Source organism: Nicotiana tabacum, chromosome 3, assembly GCF_000715075.1.
Source record: "Nicotiana tabacum cultivar K326 chromosome 3, ASM71507v2, whole genome shotgun sequence".
Lineage (NCBI taxonomy): Eukaryota > Viridiplantae > Streptophyta > Magnoliopsida > Solanales > Solanaceae > Nicotiana > Nicotiana tabacum.
The window spans coordinates 150,399,524-150,420,476 of NC_134082.1; the positions used below are offsets into that span (position 1 = coordinate 150,399,524).

At 38.7% G+C, this 20,953-nt stretch overlaps 1 non-coding gene across 1 annotated transcript; it reads left to right on the forward strand.

Moving 5' to 3' along the window:
- Positions 1-17,425: 17,425 nt before the first annotated feature.
- On the forward strand, positions 17,426-17,532 carry LOC142179741 (small nucleolar RNA R71). The gene has a single exon (XR_012708278.1). It is a non-coding gene; the product is annotated as a small nucleolar RNA R71 (small nucleolar RNA).
- Positions 17,533-20,953: the final 3,421 nt, after the last annotated feature.

Here is a 20,953-nt window from a genome sequence, read left to right on the forward strand (position 1 = left end):
GGCCCAATTCCGACTTTCTTTATATTTTCGCTCTCTTTTCTTCTTTTATTTCTCTAAAACTAAATTATAAAAATACTTAACTTATTATTAAGAACTAAATTAAGTTACAAAAGCGCAAATTAACTCTCAATAATAATTAACGCACAATTAAGTAATAATTAAGCATAAAATTGTATATTTGGATATTAAATGCTAAAAATGCAAACGATGCCTATTTTTGTAATTTTTAATTTTTGTAAAACAAATTTAATTACTAACAATTGTAGAATTAAATCCTACATGCAAAATGCGACATATTTTTGTATTTTTTATTAATTTAGCAAATAAACACGCACGGACAAATACATATAATTATTCAAAATATCACAAAATTTCACAAAATTGCACACCGAAGAAAAATCATTTTATTTTTGGATTTTTTGGGAGTAATTCTCATATTGGGCAAAAATCACGTGCTTACACTAATAATTCTATTATTTTGTTACCACTAATAATTTTTATATGTATAATTTTAAAACATATATCGGTAAATATATATTTTACATGTAAAAAAAAAACTTTTTGGCTTTCAAATTTACAATCACAGAAGAAAGCTTGAAAGAAACTGTATCACACATATTCTATGTGTACTAGACTGATGAATTTAAGACCTTATCAGTCATTTGGTCTTGGTTTAAATATAAACAAAAACTTACCTGAGCCAGTAATTAATTTGCACAATTAAACGGTTAACCAACCAGTCACTTAGGCATACCGATCACCATGGAATTACTCCTGTATAGGTGACTCTATTTTTGTAGAGGCCTTCATAAAATATTCTGGTTGTACAATAACCTGGATATTAACCAGATCAATTGGCTAAGCAATTTTATTATGCAAATTTATACGGGACTTATAAGGCTCCATTGCTTCACTCTCAATGGCTATGGTAGGAAAATTTAGTTCTGAGTTTAATATCGTCAGCTCGACTTATTTTCTACATGATTCTTCATTCAATTAGAGTAACTGATGGTTGTTTCTCAAATGGCCCTCCAAAATATAATTTTAGTTTGTGACCATTTACTTTAAATTTGTCTCTACCACTAATCTGTTGAATCTCAATAGCACCATATGAAGTAACCTTTGTAACATTGTAAGGACATGTCCATCTGGATTTTAATTTTCCAGGGAATAGCCTAAGTTGGCTATTGTAAAGAGGTACCTTATCACCAATTTTAAAACTCTTTTGATGGATCAAATTGTCATGCCATATTATTGTTTTTTCTTTGAAAATTCTTACATTTTCATAGGCTTTCAGCCTCAGCTCTTCTAATTCATTAACCTGAAAAAATCTATTTTTACCAGCAGAGGTTAAATCAAAGTTTAGTGCTTTCAAAGCCCAAAAAGCTTTGTGTTTTAATTCAACTGGCAAATAACAAGCTTTTCCAAAGACTAGTCTTTATGGGGATGTTCCAATTGGAGTTTTGAACGCCGTTCGGTAAGCTTATAATGCATCATCTAATTTTAAAGACCAGTCTTTCCTAGAATTTCCAACCATCTTCTCAAAAATTCTTTTTAACTCGCGGTTTGAAACTTCAACTTGTCCTTGAGATTGAGCATGATATGTTGTTCCTATTTTGTGAGTCACACCATATTTTAATAGCAAAGTAGAGAATTGCATATTCATAAAATGAGTTCCTTGGTCACTAATGATGACTCGCGGTGTGCCAAATCTAGTAAAAATATTTTTCTTAAGAAAATTACACACTGTACAAGCATCATTCTTTCTTGTGGGGATCGCTTCAACCCATCTTGATACATAATCCACAACCACAAGAATATATTCAAAAGAGTGAGAAGAAGGAAAAGGTCCCATGAAATCTATTCCCCAAACATCAAAAATTTCACATACATGTATCAATTGCAATGACATTTCATCTCTTTTAGTGACGTTACCTGTTCTCTGACACCTATCACATTGTGCAACATATGTTCGGGCATCTTTAAAAACTGTCGTCCAGAAGAATCCAGCTTCCAAAACCTTAAAAGTTGTTCGATTTGCTGCATAATGACCTCCAATTTCTCCATCATGGCAGTGATATAAAATTTTAGTCATCTTTTCTTCAGGTACACATCTTCTAATGATATTATCTGCACAAAATTTAAACAAGTAAGGTTCGTTCCACAGATAATACTTAGCATCAGATATAAGTTTTTTCGTTTGTTGGTATGAGAGATCTTGGGATGTCCACTTTCCAACCAAGTAATTTGCAATATCTTCAAACCAGGGTGGTTGAGTCACTAATGAGTCGATCAAAAAAATATGTTCATCAGGAAATTCTTCCTTTATCTCACTAAACTCAAGGGGAGGATTTTTAATCTAGACAAATGATCAGGTGCCTGATTTTTCGTTCCCTTTTTATCTTTTACCTCAAGATTAATTCTTGCAGAAGTAAAATCCATCTTAACAATCTAGGTCTAGCATCTTTTTTTGCTAAGAGGTATTTCAAAGCTGCATGATCAGTGAAAACTGTGACCTTAGTTCCAATAAAAAATGGACGAAATTTATCAAATGCAAATACTACTGCTAATAACTCTTTCTCTATTGTAGCATAATTAAGTTGAGCCTCATTCATTGTTCTACTAGCATAGTAAATTGGACGAAAAATCTTATCCTTTCTCTGGCCTAAAACAGCTCATACTTATATGTCACTAGCATCACACATAACTTCAAAAGATTGATTCCAGTCAGGGGACACAACTACAGGGGCAATTGATAACTTTTTCTCAAGGGTCTCAAATGCATGTAGGCAATCACCTAAAAAATTAAACTTAGTATCTTTCATCAAGAGGTTAGTCAGCGGTTTTGAAATCTTTGAAAAATCTTTTATGAATCGTCTGTAAAAACCTACATGACCTAGAAAACTTCTAATGCCTTTTATAGTTGTGGGAGGGGGTAATCCTGCTATAAGATCAATTTTAGTCTTATCAACTTCTATCCCTTTAGCAGTGATTTTATGTCCTAAAATAATTCCCTCAGTAACCATAAAATGGCATTTTTCCTGTGATGACCCAAAAGGTCATCACTTGTTTTAGAAATAAATTTAGTGTTTCAAGGCCTAAAAACCTCCTTATTACAACACCTTGATTTGCGTGCATAGTCCGGACCTATATCCGGAAAGCCTTCTATATGAAAAGATGAGAAATAGAAATCTCTAGAGTTAAAATTTTGATTTTGGTTGACTTTGGTCAATATTTTAGGCAAACAGACCCGGATCCGTGTTCCGACGATCCCGGGAGGTCCGCAGTAAAATATGGGACTTGGGCGTATGCCCGGAAATAAATTTCGAGGTCCAAAGCCTTAGAAATCAATTTTTGAAAGAAATTATTTTGTTGAATTATCTAAGAAATGAAGAAAAGAATTAATGTTTGAAACCATTGGTATCGGACCCATATTTTGGTTTCGGACCCCTGTACAAACTTGTATAGTATTTGAATGATAACTGTGAAATTTGGTGAAAATGGAGTCTATTTGACGGGAGTTGGACTTCCGGTTGAAGAGTTATGAGCTTTAAGTGTTTTTGATGAAAATGATGAGTTTTGAGGTTTACTTCATGGTTTTACATGTTATTTTGATAATGTGATCGCATGAGTAGGTCCATATGATGTTTTTGAGTTAGTATGCACATTTGGTTTGAGGTCCCGAGGGCTCGGGTGAGTTTCTGGTCAGACTTCGGAAGCCTATATATTTTGATCTACAAGGAATTTAGAGATGATTCAAAAACGAAAGTTGTAGCCCTTCGTGTCAAGTTTCCAGAGAGGAAAAGATATCACAATTTGGACATCTGTAGAGAAAGTCATGGCTACAATACTAAAGCATATCACTGCAGTCAACATTGTGAGCTCCGCGGCCGCAATTCTTTTTGTACGGTCTGCATAGAGGGTCTGAGAGTGGTATATTTAAATGGGATTTTCAGTTATTTTTTACTTTTCAAAATACTAAAAACATAAGAGGCGATTTTTCAAACAACCTTTCTTCTTCAAAACATTAGTAAGTGATTTCTAACTCATTTTCTCTACTCCTTAACTTCTTTTTACAACATTTCATCCTAGAATCTAGGGTTTTCATGATGGAATTGGGAATTTTGGGTAAAACCTAAGAATATTAAAATTTGGGGATTTAGACCTCAAATTGAGGTCGGATACCAAAACCAATTATACACCCGGGCTCAGGGGTGAATGGGTAATCAGGTTTTGGTTCGAATTTCGGGTTTGGACCAAGCGGGCTCGGGGTCGATTTTTGACTTTTTGGGAAAAACTTTAGAAAACTTATTTCCATGCTTTAGAATTCATTCATTTAGCATTTATTAATATAATTAAGTAACTTGTGGCTAGATACGAGCGAGTTGGTGGTGGAATCAAGAGGTAAAGCGATAGTTGAGGCTTGAATTGTGTTCGCGGCATCGAGGTAAGTGTTTGGTGTAACCTTAACTTGAGGGATTAGGAGTTGTGTCTTATTTGCTATGTGTTAATTGTAAAGTATGATTTATAGGCATGGTGACGAGTATCTATATGTCAGTGTCAAGCATGCCCGTGAGTCTCGTATTGTAATTGTTGTGACTCCGTTGTGATTTGTTCATGCCTAAAATGTTGATTATCATTGTTGGTTCCCTTGTTGGGATGTTATGGTTTATAATATTGTCTCCCTTGCCGGGATGTTATTGTTATGACATTGTCTCCCTTGCCGGGATATTGTTGTGTACTTTTGTACCCTTGTCAGGATCCTTTGTGATTAATATTGATTTGTAAATGGGAGCGGGTGGCACACTGCCACGGAGACATATGAAATGGGAGCGGGTTACACGCCTGTAACAAGATATATGAAATGCAAGCGGGTTGCATGCCTGCAACGAGATATATGAAATAGGAGCGGATTGCACGCCTACAACAAGATATATGAAATGGGGTCGGGTGGCACGCCGCCACGGTAATATTTGAAATGGGATCGGGTTGCACGCCTGCAACAAGAACAGATGAAAGTGCATACTGTGTTTGTTTTTCTTACTCTGTTAGTAATTGAAGTTTAGTTTCTTTGTATTCCTCTTTGGTATTCTGTTGTTATCCGATACTCCCCGCAGCATGTTTCCCCCGCCCAACTTTAGTTGTAATTATCTGCTTCTATTTCCGTTATATATAATTTAACTGCACAGGTTTATTTGGTAGTCTGGTCCTAGCCTCGTCACTACTTCGCCGAGATTAGGCTAGGCACTACCAGCACATGGGGTCGGTTGTGCTGATACTACATTCTGTACTCTTTTGTGTAGTTCCCAGTGCTGTAGACTTCGGACCTCAGTGAGATTGTTGTTTCTTGTTCATTAGGCAACCCGAGGTAGTCCTGCAGGCGTCCGCAGGCCTTGGCATCTCCTTCTATCTTTTATTCTTATTTCTTTCATGGATTTCCAAAGACAGTGTTGTATTTATTTTTTTCAGACCTTTATTTGTAGTACTCCTAGATAGTCTATGAAGTTGTGACACCAGTCTTGGGTAGATTTGTTATGGATTGGTATTAGCAATATTATTAAAACTTTACAATGCAGCCTTCCGCTTATTCAATTATGTTGTTATCTAATTGTTGGCTCTTAGCTGTTATTGGATTAAAAATAGAAACAAGGTAAATAGTTCAGTTGGTTGGCTTGCCTAGCTTTCACTAGTAGGTGCCATCACGACTCCCGAGGGTGGGAAATCCGGGTCGTGACAAGTTGGTATAAGAGCTTTAGGTTACATAGGTCTCAGAATACACAAAAAAGCTTAGTAGAGTTTGAGGGATCGGTACAGAGACGTCTATATTTATCCCCCAGAGGCTACAGAGTTAGGAAAAACTTCATATGTATTCTTTCCTATCGTGCAGTTTGATTTCTCAATGCTGATTAGATTTCTACTTTGTTCTTTAAAAGATGCTGAGAACACGCACTTCCTCATCCACTGATCAATAGCCTGAGCCCCCAGCAGTAGCTCCCACCAAGGGCAGAGGGCGAGGCCGAGGCCGTGCTAGAGGATAAGGTAGGGGCAGAGCTCATTCCAGAGCAGCAGAACCAGTGGCGGAGCCTTAGGTTGAGTTTGACGAGGAGGTTCCGACCCAGGCAGTTTCAGCAGGACCAGCTCAGGTCCTAGAGGGGTTGATTGCTACCCCGGTACTCCAGGATGCTCTGGTTCGCCTAGTGGGCCTTATGGAGAGTGTCACTCGGGCAGGTTTACTTCCTGTAGCACCAACCATCTCTCAGGATGGAGGAGGGGCCCAGACTCCTGCTACCCGCACTCCGGAGTAGATGACTCCCTAATTTTAGACTCCAGTAGTTCAGCCAGTTGGAGCAGTTTAGCCGGGTGTAGTAGCCCAGGCCGATGATTGAGCGGCTATGTCTGCTGATGCCTTGTGGAGATTGGATAGGTTTACCAAGCTCTTTACTACCACTTTCAACAGTGTATCTTCTGAGGATCCCCAGGATTACTTAGATAGTTGTCATGAGGTTCTCATGAACATGGGGATAGTAGATACCAATGGGGTCGACTTTGCTACTTTTCGCTTATTTGGATCCGCCAAGACTTGGTGGAGGGATTATTGTTTGGCTAGACCAATTGGGTCACCAGCTTTGACTTGGGATCAGTTTTCTTAGCTATTTTTGGAGAAGTTTCTTCTTGTCACTCAGAGAGAGATCTATCGGAGGCAATTTGAGCGTCTCCAGCAGGGTTCTATGATTGTTACTCAGTATGAGACCAGGTTTATTGGTTTGGCCCATCACGCTCTACTTATACTTACCACTGAGAGAGAGTGTGTGAGAAGGTTCATTGAGGGGCTCATTTAGCCTATTCGACTTTAGATGGCTAAAGAGGCGGGGAGTGAGATTTATTTTCAGGAGGCGGCCAATGTGGCCAGGAGAGTTCAGATGGTTCTGTCGCAGGGAGGTGGTTAGGGGTCTGACAAGAGGCCTCGTCATTCAGGCAGATTTAGTGGCACCTCGTCTGGAGGCAGAGATTCTTTTGGTAGAGGCCATCCTCCTAGGCCTTTTCAGTCAGCACTTCAGGCTTCTCACAGTGCCCCAGGTGGCCGTGGTTCTCACATGCAGCATTCCGATCAGTAGTCCTACAGTGTACCACCAACTCCTATCAGTGCACCTCCACTTCAGAGTTTTCAGGGTCGTCAGCCCAGTAGCCGAGGGCTTGTTTTACTTGTGGCGACACGAGGCACATTGCTAGATATTATCCTCAAGTATCGAGCAGCTCTCAGCATCCGGGTTCTCATGCCATGGTTCAGGCACCGAGTGTTCCACAGCTCGCCCAGCCAGCCAGAGGTAGAGGTAGAGGAGCTAGAGGTGGAGGTAGAGGTGTTAGAGGTAGAGCTCAGACCACTAGAGGTGAAGGCCAGTAAGCTGCAGGTCATCCCAGAGATGCAGTCTAGGGTGGTGAGGCCTAGTCCCGATGTTATGCTCTTCTAGCTAGGCCTGAGGCTGAGGCTTCCGATGCAGTTATCACAGGTACGGTTCTGGTTTGTAGTAGGGATGCTTCAGTGCTATTTGATCCAGGGTCTACATACTCTTATGTATCATCTTATTTTGCGTCGTATCTGGTCATGCCTAGCGATTCTTTGAGTGCTCCTATTTATGTGTCTATACTAGTGTGTGATTCTATTGCAGTAGATCATGTTCATTATTCTTGTGTAGTTGTGATTGGGGGTCTTGAGACCCGAGTAAACTTATTACTGCTAGACATGGTTGATTTTGATGTCATATTGGGGATGGACTGGTTATCACCTTACCACGCTATCTTAGATTGTCACGCCAAGACTGTGACCTTAGTCTTATTGGATTTACCTCATCTTGAGTGGAGAGGGACTCCTGGTCATTTTACCCGTAGTGTTATCTCATATGTGAAGGCTCGGCGTATGGTCGAGAAGGGGTGTTTGGCCTATTTGGCATATGTTTGTGATTCTAGTGCCGAGGTTCCTTCGATTGATTTTCTGCCTATTGTTCGTGAGTTTTCTGAGGTATTTCCTTCAGACCTGCCGGGTATGCCACCCGACAGGGATATTGACTTCTGCATTGATTTGGCTCTTGGCACCCGGCCCATTTCTATCCCGCCATATCGTATGGCCCCGCCTGAATTGAAAGAGTTGAAGGAGCAGTTGCAGGACTTGCTTGAAAAAGGCTTCATTAGACCTAGTGTCTCGCCTTGGGGTGCGCCGGTGTTGTTTGTTAAGAAGAAGGATGGATCAATGAGAATGTATATAGATTACCAGCAATTGAACAAGGTTACAATCAAGAATAAGTATCTATTGCCGAGGATTGATGATTTGTTTGATCAGCTTCAGGGTGCCAAGGTATTTCGAAGATTGACTTGAGATCTGGCTACCATCAGTCGAGGATTAGGGCATCTGATGTCCCTAAGACAGCTTTCCACACTCGGTATGGGCATTATGAGTTCTTGGTGATGTCATTCGAATTGACAAATGCCCCAGGAGCTTTTATGGATTTGATGAACCGAGTGTTCAGGCCTTACTTGGATTCGTTTGAGATAGTCTTCTTTGATGATATTTTAATTTATTCCTGCAGTCGGTAAGAGCACGAGCAACATCTTAGAATGGTTCTTCAGACTCTGAGGGATAGTTAGTTATATGCCAAGTTTTCGAAGTGTGAGTTCTGGTTGAGTTCAGTTGCATTCTTGGGTCGTGTGGTATCAGTAGAGGGTATTCAGGTTGATCTGAAGAAGATTTAGGTAGTCAAGAACTGGCCTAGACCATCATTAACTACAGAGATCAGGAGTTTCTTGGGGTTGGCAGGCTATTATCGTCGGTTCATGGAGGGGTTTTTGCCTATTGCAACCCCGATGACTAGGTTGACACAAAAGGGTGCCCAGTTCAGGTGGTTGGACGAGTGTGAGGTGATCTTCCAGAAGCTCAAGACAGCTTTGACTATGGCACCGGTGTTGGTTTTGCCCACAGGTTCAGGGCCATATACAGTTTATTGCGATGCATCTCGTATTGGACTTCGTGCGGTATTGATGTAGGATGGCAAGGTCATTGCCTATGCTTTGCGGCAGTTGAAGATTCATGAGAAGAACTATCCGGTTCATGATTTGGAGTTAGTAGTCATTGTTCACGCGTTGAAGATTTGAAGGCATTATCTGTATGGCGTGGCATGTGAGGTGTTTATGGATCACAAGAGTCTGCAGTACTTGTTCAAGCAGAAGGAGCTAAATTTGAGGCAGAGAAGGTGGTTGGAGCTATTGAAAGACTATGATATCACCATCTTATATCATTCGGGAAAGGCCAATGTGGTGGCCGATGCTTTGAGTAGGAAGTTAGCCAGTATGGGCAGTCTTACTTATGGGCATTATGAGGTTCTTGGTGATGTCATTCAGGTTGACAAATTCCCCAGCAACTTTTATGGATTTGATGAACTGAGAGTTCAGGCCTTACTTGGATTCGTTCGTGATAGTCTTCATTGACTATATTTTGATCTATTCTCACAGCTGGGAGGAGCACGAGCAGCATCTGAGAGTGGTTCTTCAAACTTTGAGAGATAGTCAGTTGTATGATAAGTTTTCGATTTGTGAGTTCTGATTGAGTTTAGTTGCTTTCTTGGGTCATATTGTTTCAACAGAGGGTATTCAGGTAGATCCAAAGAAGATAGAGGCAATCAAGGACTGGCCTACACCCGCATCAGCTATAGAGATCCAGAGTTTCTTGGGATTGGCAGTCTATAATTGTCGGTTTGTGGAGGGATTTTCATCTATTTTAGCCCCGATGTTGACCCAGAAGGGTGCTCAGTTTAGGTGGTCGTAAGAGTGAGGCGAGCTTTCAGAAGCTCAAGACAGCTTTGACTACGGCGCCAGTGTTGGTTTTGCCCATAGGTTCAGGGCCATATACAGTTTATTGTGATGCATCTCGTATTGGACTTGGTGCGGTATTGATGCAGGATGACAAGGTCATTGCTTATGCTTCGCGTCAGTTAAAGATTCATGAGAAGAACTACCTAGTCCATGATTTGGAGTTAGCTGCCATTATTCATGCACTGAATATTTGGAGGCATTATCTGTATGGCGTGACATGTGAGGTGTTCACGGATCACAAGAGTTTGCAATACTTGTTCAAGAAGAAGGAGCTAAATTTGAGACAGAGAAGGTGGTTGAAGCTTTTAAAAGACTATGACATCACCAACTTATATCATCCGGAAAAAGCCAATATGGTGGTCGATGCTTTGAGTAGGAAGTCAGCTAGTATGGGGCGTATATTCCGGTCGGTGAGAGACCGCTTGCTCTGGATGTTCAGGCTTTGGACAATCAGTTTGTGAGGTTGGATGTTTCTGAGTCCAGCCGTGTATTAGCTTGCACAGTTGCTCGCTCTTCTTTATTGGAGCGTATCCAAGATCAGCAGTGTGATGATCCTCATTTGTGTGTCCTTAGAGACACGGTGCATCACGGAGGTGCCAAGCAGGTTACATTAGGAGATGATGGAGTTTTGAGGCTGCAAGGTCGAGTTTGTGTGCCTAATATGGATGGGCTCCGGGAGTTGATTTTAGATAAGGCCCATAGTTCCCGGTACTCTATTCATCCGAGCACCGCAAAAATGTATCAGGATTTGCAGCATCATTATTAGTGGAGGAGGATGAAGAAGGACATTGTTGCATATGTGGCTCGGTATTTGAATTGTCAGTAGGTTAAGTACGAGCATTAGAGACCTGGTGGTCTATTTCAGAAGATTGAGATTCCTGAGTGGAAGTGGGAGCATATCACTATGGACTTCGTTGTTAGACTCCCACGGACTCAGAGGAAGTTTGATGCAGTATGGGTTATTGTTGATAGGCTGACCAAGTCAGTGCATTTCATTCTTATGGCAATCTCCTATTTTCTGAGAGGTTAGCTGAGATCTATATCCGGGAGATTGTTCGCCTTCATGATGTGCCCGTGTCTATCATTTTAAATCGAGATACACAATTTACCTCACATTTTTGGAGAGCAGTTTAGTGGGAGTTGGGCACACGAGTTGAGTTGAGCATAACATTTCATCCTCAGACGGACTATTCAGATTTTGGAGGATATGCTCTGAGCTTGTTTCATTGATTTTGGAGGCTCATGGGATCAGTTTTTGCCTTTAGCGGAGTTTGCCTACAACAACAGCTACCAGTCGAGTATCCAGATGGCTCCTTAGGAGGCTTTATATGGTAGGCGGTATCGGTCTCCGGTTGGATGGTTTGAGCCGGGAGAGGCTCGATTGTTGGGTATGGATCTAGTACAGGATGCCTTGGACAAGGTCAGGATCATTCAGGATAGGCTTCGTACAGCTCAGTCCAGGCAAAAGAGTTATGTCGGCCGTAAGGTCCATGATTTGGCATTCATGGTCGGTGAGCGGGTATTGCTTCGGGTGTCGCCTATGAAGGGTGTGATGAGATTTTGGAAGAGGGGAAAGCTTAGCCCTAGGTTCATTGGCTCGTTTGATATTCTTGATCGAGTGGGGGAGATGGCTTATAGACTTGCGTTGTTGCCGAGCTTATCAGTCGTACATCCAGTGTTTCATGTGTCCATGCTTCGGAAGTATCATGGCGACCCATCCCATGTGTTAGACTTCAGCACTGTCCAGTTGGACAAGGACTTTTTATACGAGGAGGAGCCGGTAGCTATTATAGACAGGCAGGTTATCAGTTGAGGTCGAAGAGTTTCCCTTATGTTCGTATTCAGTGGAGAGGTCAGCCTGCTGAGGCATCAACCTGGGAGTCCGAGTCCGATATGCGGAGCCGTTATCCCCATCTTTTTTCCGACTCAGGTACATATTTCTTATGTTTGTTCGAGGACGAACGGTTGTTTTAGAGGTGGATACTTGTAATAGAAATAAATTCAGTGTTTCGAGGTCTAAAACCCTCTTTTTTACCTTACCTTGATTTGCGTGTGTGGTCCGGACCTATATCCGAAAAGCCTTCTATGTGAAAAGATGAGAAATAGAAATCTCTAGAGTTAAAAATTTGATTTTGGTTGACTTTGGTCAGCATTTTGGGCAAACGGACCTTGATCCGTGTTCCGACGTTCTTGGGAGGTCCGTAGTACAATATGGGACTTGGGCGTATGCCCAGAAATGAATTTCGAGGTCTCAAGCCTTAGAAATCAATTTTTGAAAGAAATTATTTTGCTGAATTATCTATGAAACGAAGAAAAGAATTAATGTTTGAAACCATTGGTATCATGCTCGTATTTTGGTTTCGGAACCCGGTACAAATTTGTATAGTATTTGAATGATAACTGTGAAATTTGGTGAAAATGGAGTCTATTTGACGTGAGTTGGACTTCCGGTTGAAGAATTATGAACTTTAAGTGTTCTTGATGAAAATGATGAGTTTTGAGGTTTAATTCATGGTTTTACATGTTATTTTGATGATGTGATCGCACGAGTAGGTCCATGATGTTTTTGAATTAGTATGCACATTTGGTTTAAGGTCCCGAGGGCTTAGGTGAGTTTCGGGTGGGTTCCGGGATGTTTAGGCTTAAAACATAGTTGTTGCGGGTTCAAAGAAGTTGCATATCTCTGAACCCGCCAGTGCGGTCCGCAAAGATTTGTGTTGTCCGCGGTGGGGGGCTTTGCGGCCGCACTCGATTTTGTGCGGTCCGCGGTGAGGAAGAATTTGCAGGTTCACTGGTCTGACTTCGGAAGCCTAAATCTTTTTATCTACAAGGAATTTTAGATGACTCAAAAACGAAAGTTGTAGCTCTTCGTGTCTAGTTTCCAAAAAGGTAAAGAAATCATAATTTGGATATTTGTAGAGAAAGTTATGGCCAAAATACTAAAGCATGTCACTGCAGTCAACATTGTGAGCTCCGCGGCCGCAATCATTTTTGTGCGGTCCGCACAGAGGGTCTGAGAGGGGTATATTTAAATGGGATTTTCATTTATTTTTCACTTTTCAAAACCCTAAAAATATAAGAGGTGATTTTTCAAACAACCTTTCTTCTCCAAAACATTTGTAAGTGATTTCTAACTTATTTTCTCCACTCCTTAACTTCTTTTTACAAGATTTCATCCTAGAATCTAGGGTTTTCATGGTGGAATTGGAAATTTTGGGTAAAACCTAAGAATATTAAAATTTGGGGATTTAGACCTCAAATTGAGGTCGGATTCCAAAACCAATTATACATCCGGGCTCGGGGGTGAATGGGTAATCGGGTTTTGGTTTGAATTTCGGGTTTGGACCAAGCGGGTCCGAGGTCGATTTTTGACTTTTCGGGAAAAACTTTAGAAAACTTATTTCCATGCATTAGAATTCATTCATTTAGCATTTTATAATATAATTAAGTAACTTGTGGCTAGATACGAGCGAGTTGGTGGTGGAATCAAGAGGTAAAGCGATAGTTGAGGCTTGAATTGTGTTCGTGGCATCGAGGTAAGTGTTTGGTCTAACCTTAGCCTGAGGGATTAGGAGTTGTGTCTTATTTGCTATGTGTTAATTGTAGATTACGACGTATAGGCATGGTGACGAGTATCTATACGTCGGTGTCAAGCATGACCGTGAGTCTCGTATTGTAATTGTTGTGACTCCGTTGTAATTTGTTCATGCCTAAAATGTTGATTATCATTGTTGGTTCCTTTGCCGGGATGTTATAGTTTATAATATTGTCTCCCTTGCCGGGATGTTATTGTTATGACATTGTCTCCCTTGCCACGATGTTATTGTTTACGATATTGTCTCTCTTGCCGGGATATTGTTGTGTACTTTTGAGCCCTTGATGTTATCCTTTATGATTGATGTTGATTTGTAAATGGGAGCGGGTGGCACGCCGCCACGGAAACATATGAAATGGGAGTAGGTTGCACGCCTGCAACGAGACATATGAAATGGGAGCGGGTTGCACGCTTGCAACGAGATATATGAAATGGGAGCGAGTTGCACGCCTGCAACGAGATATATAAACTGGGAGCGAGTTGCACGCCTACAACGAGATATATGAAATGGGATCGGGTTCCACGCCTGCAACAAGATATATGAAATGGGATCAGGTGGCACGCCGCCACGGTAATATTTGAAATGGGATCGGGTTGCACGCCTGCAACAAGAAAGAGATGAAAGTGAATACTGTGTTTGTTTTTCTTACTCTGTTAGTAATTGAATTTTAGTTTCTTTGCATTCCTCTTTAATATTCTGTTGTTATCCGATACTCCTCGCAGCATGTTTCCCCCGCCCAACTTTAGTTGTAATTATCTGCTTCTATTTCCGCTGTATATGATTTAACTGTACATGTTTATTTGGTAGTTTGGTCCTAGCCTCGTCACTTCTTCGCCGAGGTTAGGCTAGTTACTTACCAACACATGGGGTTGGTTGTGCTGATACTACACTCTACACTCTTTTGTGCAGATCCCAGTTCTGTAGACTTTAGACCGCAGTGAGATTGTTGTTTCTTGTTCATCAGGCGACCCGAGGTAGTCCTGCAGGCGTCCGTAGGCCTTGGTGTCTCCTTCTATCTACTATTCCTATTTCTTTCATGTATTTCCAGAGATAGTGTCGTATTTATTTCTTTTAGACCTTTATTTGTAGTAATCCTAGATAGTTTGTGAAGTTGTGACACTAGTCTTGGGTAGACTTGTTATGGATTGGTATTATCAGTATTATTAAAACTTTATAATGCAGCCTTCCGCTTATTCAATTCTATTGTTATCTAATTGTTGGCTCTTAACTGTTATCGGATTAAAAATGGAAACAAGGTAAATAGTTCAGTTGGTTGGCTTGCCTAGCTTTCACTAGTAGGCACCATCACTACTCCCGAGGATGGGAAATCTGGGTCGTGACATTTCCCAATTAAGAATCAAGTTTGTCTCTTCACATCTCTTAAGAACTAAAGTCAAGTGATAAAGACAATCCTTAAATGTTTTTCCAAAGAGTGTAAAATCATCCATAAAAATCTCGAGAAATTTCTCGATCATGTCAGAGAAAATTGCTGACATGCAACGCTAAAATATAGCAGGGGTGTTGCACAAACCAAATGGCATTCTCCTATAAGCATATGTTCTATGAGGACATGTGAAGGTTGCCTTATCTTGATCTTCTGTGCAATTGGTATCTGGTTATACCCTGAATAGACATCAAGAAAACAATAAAACCCATATCCTGCAATTTTTTCCAACATTTGATCAATAAATGGCAAAGAAAAATGATCTTTTCTAGTAACATCATTGAGACGTCTATAATCAATACAGACTCTCCATTCTGTGACAGTCCTGGTAGGTATGAGTTCATTATTTTTATTTTTAATAACTGTCATACCTCCTTTCGTTGGCACTACCTGAACAGGACTTACCCAAGGACTGTCTGAAATAGGATAAATGATACATGCTGCAAAAAGTTTTACAATCTCCTTTCTTACCACTTCCTCCATTGCTGGATTTAATCTCCTTTGGGGTTGGACTATTGGTTTGTAGATATCCTCCATGAGGATTATTTGAATACAAACAGCTGGATTAATCCCTTTGATATCTATTATAGTCCATCCTAAGGCTCCTTTGTGTGTTTTCAAGACTTCAATTAATCTTTCTTCTTATTCTGCAGTCAAAGAAGATGAAATAATCACTGGAAATTGTTTCTTTTTCAAGATAGGCATATTTTAAATGAGATAGGAGAATTTTGAGTTTGACTTTTGGTTGAACTTCTTCTGGTTGCATCTCCTAATCCTCATAATCTTTTTCCAATATTTCAGCTTCTCTTCTTATGGTGGGATCATCATCTTGTATGGTGCATGATTTGGCCAAGCATCTTTCCATTGAGTCTGGAGTTAATTGATCATCTTTATATTCATCTGTAAGATAACTAATCATGTCAATTGAAAATCTTAGTATTTTTTGCATGTCAAAAATGATCCTTTCTTCATCAACTCTTAGAATTAGCTGTCCTTGGTGGACATATATAATTGCTCTACCTGTAGCAAGAAATGGTCTACCCAAAATAATTGGTTCATCAGGACATTCTTTCATTTCAAGTATTATAAAATCTACGAGGAAAACAAACTTATCTACTCTTACAAACACATTTTCAATTATTTCCTTAGGTTTCTTAGTACTAAGGATCTACAAACTGAAGAGAAACACCTATGTCCTTCATTTCTCTAAGATCCAATTTTCTAAAGATGGAAAATGACATCAAATTTATTGAAGCTCTAGAATCACAAAGTGCTTTTTCAAAATATATTCCTCCCAAAGTGCATGGAATGGTAAAACTGCCAGGATCACCAAGTTTTTTTGGTAGCTTATTTTGAAGTATAGCACTACATTTTTCAGTAAGCATTACTACATAAACTTCTTCCAATTTCCTTTTACTTGACAAAATTTCTTTTAAAAATTTAGCATATGAAGGTATTTGCAACAAAGCATCAGTGAAAGGAATATTAATATGAATCTGTTTCAAGATTTCCAAAAACTTTGCAAATTCACCATCAAGCTTTTCTCTTTTCATTTTTTGTGGAAAAGGAATTGTCACAGGGAGAGGAATCATTTTTTCAATATTTTTCTCTTCTTTTTTCTTGACTTCTTTATCTTCTAATGGTTCAGAGGGTGTTTCAACATTCTTACCCTTGTTTACCTGTTATTCTGACAGGTTCTTTTCTTGTCTAACTTTATTGGGTTCATCAAGCTCCTTACCTGATCGTAAGGTGATGGCCTTAAGGTATTCCTTTGGGTTTTTCTTCTTATTGCTTGGTAAGGGGCCTTGAAGTTTTTCTGACACAAGAATTGCCAATTGGCTCAACTGGATTTCCAAATTTTTAAGGGCTAAATTTTGTCTTTTCATTTTTTCATCAGTGACCTTAATGTATTTGTACAAAAGGTCATCAAGACTTGGATGTGTTTGCTGAGGCCTTTGCTGATATGGAGTTGCTTGCTGATAAGGTCTGAAATTTGATTGCCTAGGGTTTTGATTTTGGTAACCAGGTGGACCTTGTACCTGTGGCTTCTGGAAGCTCTGAGAGTTCTCAGCACCATTTGGATTGCTCCATTGAAATCCTGGATGTTTATGTGCCATTGGACTTCCAAAGGGGTACTTCTTGTAATCGATTGCATTGACATGTTCATCATTTTGATTGATTGCTTGTCATTCATGATTCAGATGGTTTCTTCCACACATATCACAAGCCTCAGACTGACTTAATTGTTTTGTATTCACCTGAAAAGATTCAAATTTTTGTGCCAAAGAAACAATATGTTGTGTTAGTGTGTTTAAAGCATCAACTTGATTTACCGTAGCGGCCTTTTTGATGATTACACGCTCAGATGACCATTGAATGGCATTTTCAGAAATTTCATTCAATAACTGCAATGCTTCTTCTTTTGTTTTTCCCATCACAGAACCTCCTGCAACTGCATCAATCACATTTCTAGAAGAGCGTTTTAACCCGTGATAAAAAAATATACAACTGCATGTGTTCAGGAATATCATGGTGCGGGCATTTTCTTAACATTGCTTTTAATCTTTCCCAAGCTTGATAAACTGACTCTGTATCAGTCTGTAAGAAATTAGATATTTCTTGCCTTAACTTTGTTGTTTTAGCAGGAGAAAAATATTTATTGAAAAACTTCTGAGTCATCTAGTCCCACGTGGTAATGCCCCTTGAGGTAAACTCCACAACCACGTCTTGGCATTTCCTTTTAAAGAAAAATAAAATAGCCTTACCTTGATTGCTTCAGGAGGAACTCCATTATACTTAGCAGTTTCAACAAGTTCCAGAAAATCGATTAAATGCATGTGTTGATCTTCCTTGAATCTTCTGTAAAGATACAAGATTGTTGAATTGTTTGAATTATGTCAATCCTAATTTCAAAGTTGTTGGCTGCTACTGGGGGTTTTCTAACACTAGATTCACAATTGAAGCGGTCGGGTCTAGCATAATCCCTTAGGATTCTGTTTGCTGGTCTTGACGCCACTTCGTCAAACTGATCTTCTAAATGGACTGGTGGTACTTCGGGTGGATTGATATCTTCTACTCCTTGGTTTTCCATTCCTTCACAAGCTACGGTCTGAGAAGATGATATTTATTCTTTCCTGTGCAATCGAATAGATCTTTCAATTTCAAGATCGTAACGTGCCAACTCTTTTGTAGAAGAGCGGGTCATAAACTAAGTGAAAATTTTTAAAGTAAAGAAAATTAAAGCTCCTTTTTTTTATTCTTTTTAAAAGACGAAAAACTTAATTTCTAAAATAATAGTAGCACTAAAAGAAAATAGTAAAAGAAAAATAATAGTAGTGATTAGTACACTTGGTGATAAGAAATATCAATAGTAAAGAAAAGGATAGTTGGTACAAATAGTATGGTACAGTGATGAAGGTACTATGAGTTATGATGTGAAGTTGCTGACAATAGTATAAGTGTTATAGATATACACGCTAATCATAGCTACACATTTTATTGATAAAAACAGTAGGTAATAGTTACAACAATGATAAAGAAAGAGAAAAAAGAACTTTTATATTACTACGTAAAAAACGTTAGAATGGATATAATAATAATAGTTATAGAAATATTTAGTAGGTGATGATAATACAAATAAGGATACCAATACATATTATAATAAATTCTTAAATTAGTAATAAAATATTTAATTTGAAGTAGATTTATGTCAATCCTCGGTAACGGCGCCAAAAATTTAACGAGGCCAATGTATATAGGATTTTCCTGCCCGTGCTTAGTCAACTTCTAATATAGTTTAATACATCGTCCCACATAGATTGGAAAATCTATGCTACAAACTTGTAATATTTTAGCCACTATTTGAGAGAACCAAATTGATGAAAAGAATAGGATTTTGAATTTGTAAATTACTTAAACAAAAACAACTTGTGGAAAATTTATATTTAAAAAGTGTTGGGAATCATTGAATTCACTTGACGATATTTTTATAATGAAATCTCAATTTCTACATATATTTCACTAATGAATAATTGCTTATTGCTATACAATTATGTTTTGCTCACTAGAAAGTAAACAATTAATAATACTCCTTGAGGTTATATTATTAACTGACTTACGACTAGTGACGATAAGACTGAAATATGTGTCTTGCCTGAATTGTGCTAAGAGGTAGTAAAAACTTCGTGAGAATATTTTTATTACAAAATCAATGATATTGCTTATAACAATTCCTCCGTGAGAATTAAAATTGAAGTAAGCAAAAATCAAGATTTGGAATGCTAGATTGCTGAAAATTACCCTCTATCTATTGATTCACACTAGTCAGTATGTATCGATTTTGCTTCGTGAGAATTACAAAATCAATACAAGTAACTTGAGAAATAAATAGATGATGTGGCTAAGCACAATATAAAAGTGGAGCTAGAGAACCTCATATATATATCAAGCTTCATCAACTATCCTAACAGAAAGACACTACTCCATTATCGAGTATTTGAAAAAGAAAGGACTTCTATAATATGGCCTATATTGCCAATACTACTAGGAAATCTGAAAATTATAAGTAATGAAAGAAGAACAAGAAATAATAAGTGACCAAAGCTTTAGAAAATAAAGTGGCTCTTTTGTTCCTTTTTCCTCGATTCCTACTACACAGAGAATTGCCTTCTATTTATAGACGTGCATTTCTTCTTGAACTGTTGTGATCTCAAGTGAGGAAGATGCATCTTGACGAGAATGTGTCTTGAGGAAGATACATCTTGAGGAAGATGTATCTTGAAGAAGATGTGTCGTGATCTTCTTGCATTGTGGAGTGAATCTGTTACGACCTTCTTATTTCTTTCATTTTCTTGCTTAATTAATAGCATTCTTATCTCCTGCAAAATATTATTAGAAAATACAGAAAATCAAAATATTATATAAATACTTTATTTAAAATAATATATTTTTAAGTATATAATATATGAATATTTTATATTCATCAGGTATTTCATTTTAGTGTAATAGCTGGTAACTGAATATGTTCCCTGCCTCATTGTTGCAATCTCCATCCAAAGGGGATAGATCCTTGGTAGGTTTGACCGATCAAATCTCTCCTGAAAGTCATTCCATACCTTCCTCGCATCTGAGGCATAAACAATCCCTGGCATTAATTCGTTCGGAACTGTACTTCCAATCGAAGACGGTACTATCGCATTATATTTTTCCCATTGCTAAACCAATTCACCTATGTATCTACTCTAAGTAGCAGAACTATCTACAAATCCAAGCTTACCTTTTTCTCTCAAAGCTAGTTTCATTGCCCTACTCCACTGGGCATAATTCTCTAGCCCTATGAGCTTAATTGTGATCAAAACTAGCCCTGGAGTATCTCCTGCTTGAAGAAATAGTGGGGGATTATGATCAAGCGAGCTTACCTCGTTTCCAGCCATGTCTACAGAAATTGCCTTCTGTAATTAGCTCAATTTCGTCGGAGCTTCACGCTGAATCAGATCCTCACGATCACTGCTATGATATCATGAATAAATTGACACAGAGATGAAGCTTCACTGCTAGATCAATAGAGCAATGAATTAGGGCACATGCTGAGATGAATATTCTAGAATCTGAGATAGAGAATGAAAAAGAGAAAGGATATTTTCTTATTGCTCAAAGTGTACGAATGACCGCCTTTTACAGACAAATACATCTGTATTCTCACGTGCAATTAACTATCTCTAATAGTAGTAACTAACTCTAACAACTTAATTAACCGACTCTAACAGCAATTAGACAAGCTAAGTCACTATTATTGCAACAAATAGGTGTTTGAACATGATTGTGTTGAAGTTTGAAAAAAAAAAGAGTTTAAAAAAGGTAATTAGAAGTTAAAATTGTGTTTGAATATAGATTTTACTTGAAAAACGGTTGCGGTTTTGTGAGCAAAGACCATTATTTCATACTAATAAATTTTTCAAACTTCAAATTACCTATTTTAAGTTTGACATTGAAATATTAATGGACTAATTGTAAACAAATACTTATTTGACATAATCTTCAAATATTATTTCAA